This window comes from Chiloscyllium plagiosum, unplaced genomic scaffold (assembly GCF_037043375.1).
Source record: "Chiloscyllium plagiosum isolate Xiang-an unplaced genomic scaffold, Cpla_swu_hap1 HiC_scaffold_47, whole genome shotgun sequence".
Lineage (NCBI taxonomy): Eukaryota > Metazoa > Chordata > Chondrichthyes > Orectolobiformes > Hemiscylliidae > Chiloscyllium > Chiloscyllium plagiosum.
Genome location: NW_028270185.1, coordinates 29,308,778 through 29,315,951, shown reverse-complemented (window position 1 = coordinate 29,315,951; position 7,174 = coordinate 29,308,778).

Here is a 7,174-nt window from a genome sequence, read left to right as displayed (position 1 = left end):
TACTCAACACTGCACGAGTGGGCACTGCATTACTGGAACACTGCACGAGTGGACACTGCATTACTGGAACACTGCACGAGTGGGCACTGCATTACTGGAACACTGCATTACTGGAACACTGCACTAGTGGGCACTGCATTTCTGGAACACTGCACGAGTGAGCACTGCATGACTGGAACACTGCACGAGTGGACACTGCATTACTGGAACACTGCACTGTACAGCTGGACACTGTAAGATCAGTGTTGTGACCATCACTATTTTTTTATTTTTCTCATTTTGGTTAGGAACTGTGAGTCCAAATTGAGAATTGAAGTTTGAACAGTGGCTAGTTCTTCTTTAAAAAAAAACTAGAGAGACAAAAGACTGATGTTTGCTGTTAGGATCTGGCCAGGAAAGATAATGCAGGTGAATTACTGCTCTCTGAACACAGCAGACGTTTCAGCACCGAGATGTAGTTCTGCTCAGGTACTGACAGCTGGATGGATATTGAATGGGTCAGTCAGTAAGAGGAATGCTGCCGGGCAGGTAACCACAGAGAATGGTGAGAAAGAAAGCAAAAACCATGAGTGACCTCGCTCTGACTGGATTTTGGGCTTGGAGGAAGTGCTTCTTTGGAAGTTGCTGGACTGATCTGGTCTTCTTTTTGGTTTGACTTTGTCTAGTTATTTCCCCAGTTGTTAACTTGTTAAAAGGTCTGAGATAAGAATGTGAGTCTTCGGGAATGAGTATTAGTCTCCACAGGTCTGCAGAATTTGTTCGCATTGACTGGTGACTTTAAGTTCAAACATGGTGTATAGTTCTTGTGCCTGTAATACAACCCAGCATCAAAGGATTTCATGATGGCCTAGTATTTATCATTGAAACTGTTATCAACTGGCAAATTAAAATTTTAAACAAGTTTATCTCTTAATTGTCTGCTGGTGTGCGAATTGGAGGGGTGCGTGGGTTCATGATCATCTGTGTTCTGCTAAAGTGACATAATCAGAAATTAACAATTTATTAAGTTATAAACTTGATATCCAAGATCTGTTATTTGTAAATTCTGGTGAGGAACAATTGAACGATTTTGAGGGTCATTGAATGGTTGAATGTCACTGTGTTGCAAATCCAGTGATCGGGAGGTTGGTTTTGGTTCAGCTTCATTTTCCTGTGTCACTCCGGACACTGTACCTCCGGGCACAATAACTCTGGACATTATCACTCCCTGTATGACACTGTCACTCCGGACACCATACCTCCGAGCACAATAACACTGGACATTGTCATACAGGGAGTGGCAGTCAGTCCGGACACTCCAACGCTTGACACAGTCACCCTGGTTACAACACTGTCACTCTGGACACTGTCACTAGATACTGTGAGATCAGACTGTGACACATGACAGTGTAATGCTGGACATTGCGATGTCAGATGTTTTAACTATAGACACTAACACCGGAAATAGTGACATTGGATATCATTTGGATGCAGATAGAAATGAAAACAGTCAAAAAGAAAACAAATGAGATAGAATCTACTTGTAGAAATGGGAACTAAATGGGACTGAGTGAGAATGATTATGGCTGTTTAATGAACAGAAATCAGAACACTGCAATAATGTCGACATCTAAGTGATGGTCTCGGGGTGGTTTGTATAAAGAATACCAGATATGCAGGAGTGAGTTTCAGACTGGAATCTAATCGAGGGGTTCAGGGTGGTTTCTGTACAAATGACGGAAGCTGACCGATGTGTGTGAATGTCCCGTGTTAGTCTAACATCCAGGGATTGTTTAATGGAGCTTGCTTCATACTTCAAGGACTCAGACATCTCCATTTTATCCATCTCCCACCAAAATTGACAGGGCAATGACAGCAGAAGCTATACAAAGAGAAATGTTGCCTCTGTAATGCCACATGTAATGCCAACTGTATACATCCAGGACAGGAACAATCCTGGGATTGATAAGAGTAATTCTCCCTCCACTCCATCCTATTCAAACACTCCCAGGACAGGGACAGAATGGTGTTAGGTACAGAGGAAGTACTCACCTTGACATTGTTCCCATCATTGTTCCTTTGGCCATGGGTTTGAAATGCCATCCCCACACTGTCATTGACTATAGATCTGTCTCTGAATTTTGTTTCATCATTTAGGGATGTATTCAGCCCAGTGAGCCCTCACAGCTCTCTCTCCCTCATAGGCATAGACAGTGTGTCTGTCTCTCCTCTTCTGTCTCCCTATTTCTCTCCCTGTGTGTGTGTCTCTCTCTCTCTCTCTTTGCCCCTCACTTCTCTGCCTCCCTCCCTCATCTCTGCTTTCTGTGGGTTTTCTGTGGGTTCGTGACACCATTGCGATGTTAAGAGAGACGGTACCATGAATGTCAGTGTTTGCTGTGCCCTGGAGGGTGGAGGACTCGCTGGTGGGCAGTAAACAAGGTCATTTCCAGCTTGATGAGCTAGTACCACCCCAGCCTCAAATTTATCTGCACCGTCTCAGACTCCTCCCTCCCCTTCCTAGACCTCTCCATTTCTATCTCGGGCGACCGACTCAACACAGACATTTACTACAAACCGACCGACTCTCACAGCTACCTAGATTACACCTCCTCCCACCATGCCCTCTGTAAAAATGCCTCCCATATTCCCAATTCCTTCGCCTCCGCCGCATCTGCTCCCAGGAGGACCAATTCCACTACCGAACAGCCCAAATGGCCTCCTTCTTCAAAGACCGCAATTTCCCCTCCGACGTGGTCGACGATGCTCTCCACCGCATCTCCTCCACTTCCTGCACCTCCGCCCGTGAACCCTGCCCCTCCAATCGCCACCAGGACAGAACCCCACTGGTCCTCACCTTCCACCCCACCAACCTCCAGATACATGTACCATCCTCCGTCATTTCCGCTACCTCCAAACAGACCCCACCACAAGGGATATATTTCCCTCCCCACCCCTATCAGCATTCCGGAGAGACCACTCCCTCCGCAACTCCCTCGTCAGGTCCACACCCTCCACGAGCCCAATCTCCACTCCACTTCCCCTGCAACCACAAAAAGTGCAAAACTTGCGCCCACACCTCCCCCCTCACCTCCCTCCAAGGCCCCAATGGATCCTTCCATATCCATTGCAAATTCACCTGCACCTCCACACACCATTTACTGTATCCGCTGCACCCGATGTGGTGTCCTCTACATTGGGGAGACAGGCCGCCTACTGGCGGAACGTTTCAGGGAACACCTCTGGGACACCCACACTGACCAACCCAACCACCCCGTGACTGAATACTTTAACTCCCCCTCTTACTCAGCGAAGGACATGCAGGTCCTTGGCCTCCTTCATCGCCAGACCTTGGCCACACGACGCCTGGAGGAAGAGCGCCTCATCTTCTGCCTAGGAACCCTCCAACCACATAGGATGAATGTAGATTTCTCCAGCTTCCTCATTTCCCTCCCTGCACCTTATCTCAGTCCCAACCCCGGATTCAGCACCGCCCTCTTGACCTGCAATCTTCTTCCCGACCTCTCCGCCCCCACCCCTTCTCCGGCCTATCACCCTCGCCCTCACCTCCTTCCACATTATCGTATTCCCAGCGCCCCTCCCCCAAATTCCCCCCCAACCTTTTATCTCAGCCCACTTGGCAAATTAGCCTCTTTCCTGAAGAAGGGCTTATGCCCGAAACGTCGATTCTTCTGCTCCACAGATGCTGCCTGGCCTGCTGCGCTTTATCAGCACCACACTTTTCAATTCTGGTCTCCAGCATCTGCAGTCCTCACTTTCTTCGAGTTAGTACCCAGTGGGGCTGCCTGAAGGGTCACTGCTAAAGACACAGGCACTTACAATTGATAGCAATGAGTAGCTGAAGGGAACAAATGTAATGTTTCAAGGTTCACTGAAAAGATCTACAGTGAGTGGGAGAGAAGGCTGTGGACCAAAGATATGGGCAACTTCATTGAGTGAGGAAGGAATTAGCAGATGGAATATAATGTGCAGCAGATATTTCCAAGCTAACTAAGTGACTGATTAAAATTCCCATTCCTTGCCCAGTCCAACCTTCTACACCTAGTGTCGCTGTGGGACAGCTGTGTAGGTCAAACTGCGGGATATGAAGATGGGAACTGTGAAGTGTTCCCAGTCTGAGCCACAACATGAGGAGCACAAGGATTGAGATGATTATTCTGTCGTGAAAGTTGAATGAGTTTTGGAAACAGGGTCCCTGTGATTGACAACACTATAAACCTGGCAGCATCCAGAACCAAAGTAAGGCATCAGAAGAATCACAGATGGAAGTGGGAAGGGACTGGGCAAGGGCAGAAAAAATCGAGTCAATGTTCTGGGGACATGAGTTTGAATCCTATCGTGGCAGATGGTGGGAATTGAATTCAATTTCAGTGGAAAAGGAAGGAGTCTTCCCCATTAAAACATTGTTGTGAAAACCCGTCTGATACACTCATGTGCTTTAGGTAAGGAAATTTGCCATTTGACCTGGTCTGGCTTACATGTGACTCCAGACCCACAGCAATGTGCTTGACCTTTAACTACCCTCTAGGCAACTGGGGAAGGAAAATAATGCCGGCCCAACCAATGATGTTCCCATTTGTGAACAAATTTACATAAAGTTCTCCAGCTCTGGTACCGTCCTGGTAATCTTCATGTGCCATCTCTCCAAGATTGATGATTCTTTGGCAATGCAGTTCAGTTCAGTTCCCAGTTCAACGTTTAGCTCAATTAACAGGGTTCATGTAGCTCTAACTTTTAATGTTTGCTTTAATGATTAATTGCATTAGGTACTTATCTGTGATCATCACTCAACTTATCAAAGATCATAGAATCCCTACACTGCAGAAAGAGACCATTTGGCCCATTAAGTTTGTATCGACCCTCCACAACCCAGGCCCTGCTTCAGGCACAGCCAACTCCATTTTCACCTGTAGCTCCATGATCAGCTTGTCTTTCTCCCTGCCTCACAATTATTCATCCCTTTGTCTGCCAGACTGCTCTTCTCTCTCTCTTTCTAGGCTCCATCTATTGGAGGAGCGGGACACAAGTAAGTTGTTCTCTCTTACTGGTTCCCTTCATGCGAGTTTCAGGTCTAGTCTGGTTGACCATCTCCTCACAAATTGACGAATTTGGTCCCTAGTGTTGCTACTGCGAATCTGATGCTTCCCAGTCAGAATCTGTTCTCCGTCTTTGCCATTTGAAGCACGTCTTTGAGGTGGTGTTTAAAGGGCAATCAACATTTAGGACTGAAGTGATGTAATAATCAGCAAAAACAACCGAGACCATGTCTGTCTTGCTACCAGTTGTTAGGAAGAAGTACTTTACTGTGTTCATTATGTGTGTTGCCAATTTCAATGTCGAAGCTGAAACCGAATAGCATTCCTGTTTTCATTGCTCACTCATGTCTGAAACATACAGCTTTAACCATGCATTATATATCAGTCAGAACTATTTAATGTCTTCTGAAAACACATCTGGGCCAGACCAGGTAAGATTCCCAGATTCCCTTTGGTGAAGGACATGAGTGAAGCAGATGTGTATTTACAGAATTGGTGTTAGGTTCTGCAATGGGACTATGAAACTAACTTTCAATTCCAGATGGATTAATTATTTGAGATTAAATTCTGCCAATTGCGGTATTTGTATCCTGGGTCACTGCATTACAAGTCCAGTGAGGTTCCCCCAGTCCAACGACATCACAATTTAATTATTCCCCAAATATCAACACCTTAGTTTCCTACAGCACTGTCTGTGTGTGCAGCAGCTCATTTGATTCTCTCTCCCCCACCACTTACACCCATTTGTTACTGTGTAGCTGCTACAGTTTGATTTCAAAATGTGTGCATTTCAGTTGGAAAAAAAGCAATGATTCTGAAATTTTAACTTTATTAATTGGTTGGTTATTAATCATTTATTTCATTCTTAGATTATGGATAATCAGTTCATTTCAGATGGAAAGAAGTAGCTCTGATCACTGAGATAATGCAGGGCTGGTGTCTGAGTATTTGTGTGATCAAAGGATCAAAAAGTTGCCAACTATTTGGACTCGATATTACAGTGTGGTGTATTTCTCTCACCTCTATAAAGGATAAAGCAAAACACATGAGACATTACATTGACTCAAGAAAAGCAATTCCTGGAATTCTGAAATAAAATGGGAGTGATGTGGAGTCTTCCTTGTTTCAACAAGATTCAGTGGAAAACTTCAGTAGCAGCTGGTGAGCGTTGGGGTGTGGGTGATAGTCACTGTCAAGCAGAGGGAGATGGAGCTGTGATTGTAAAGGATTTATAGAGTGCTAGAGGTCTACAGCATGGAAACAGGCTTTTCGGCCCAATTTGATGATGCCACTCAGTTTTCACTGTTAAATAGTCCCATTTGCATGTGTTTGGCCCATATACCCCCCCCCCACCCCAGTTGTCCCTCACTCCCAGAGAATATGGATAAAGGGGACTCAGTAATAGCAGTGCCACTGAATTTCATGATAAAATGGTGAAACTTAACAATAAGTCTCTAAACAGAAAGTAATCCTTCATGTCGAGGAAACAGCAGTAATGAGGTGAGGTGATGTAATGCACATGAGCAGGACAAACAAGACAAGGAAATACACGATGAACAATAGGACCCTGGGAAGCATTGACAATTAGAGAGATTTGGGGTGAATGTACACCAGTCTCTGAAGGTAGATAAAGGATGGAGATAATATACTTGCTTTTATTAGCCTGACATCTTGTTTCTGTCCTTGGGATTTTCACTTGCGGTCTCTTCCTCCCTTGAACTCTCTTTCTCTCATTCCCTCCCTCTGACTGTCATTATCTCATTCTCTCTCCCTCTCTCTATCTGTTGGTTCTTCTCTTTTTCTCTCAATGCATTTTCTCTCCCTCTTTCTCCCTGGCCCCTCTGCTCTGTCCCAGTGGCAGGGAAGGGGGATTGGGAAGATTTGGACTTCCCAAATGCAGTTAATGCAGTAGGATACACATTTCCCCTGTCTCTCCCAGGTTTTACCCTCACTGTTGTCCAAACCAGGCCAGGGGGTGGAGGGATGAGTGGAAGGGGCATAAAGTACCTTTCTCATTGAATGTGTGATCGGTTGGCTGCAGACTGGAATCTTGCTGTGCATTACAGCAGTCAGTCAAAAGACCAGTTAGTCTCTGAACATACTCACCATGTCCTTCAGCCCAGGGGTTGTGAGTCTGTGAG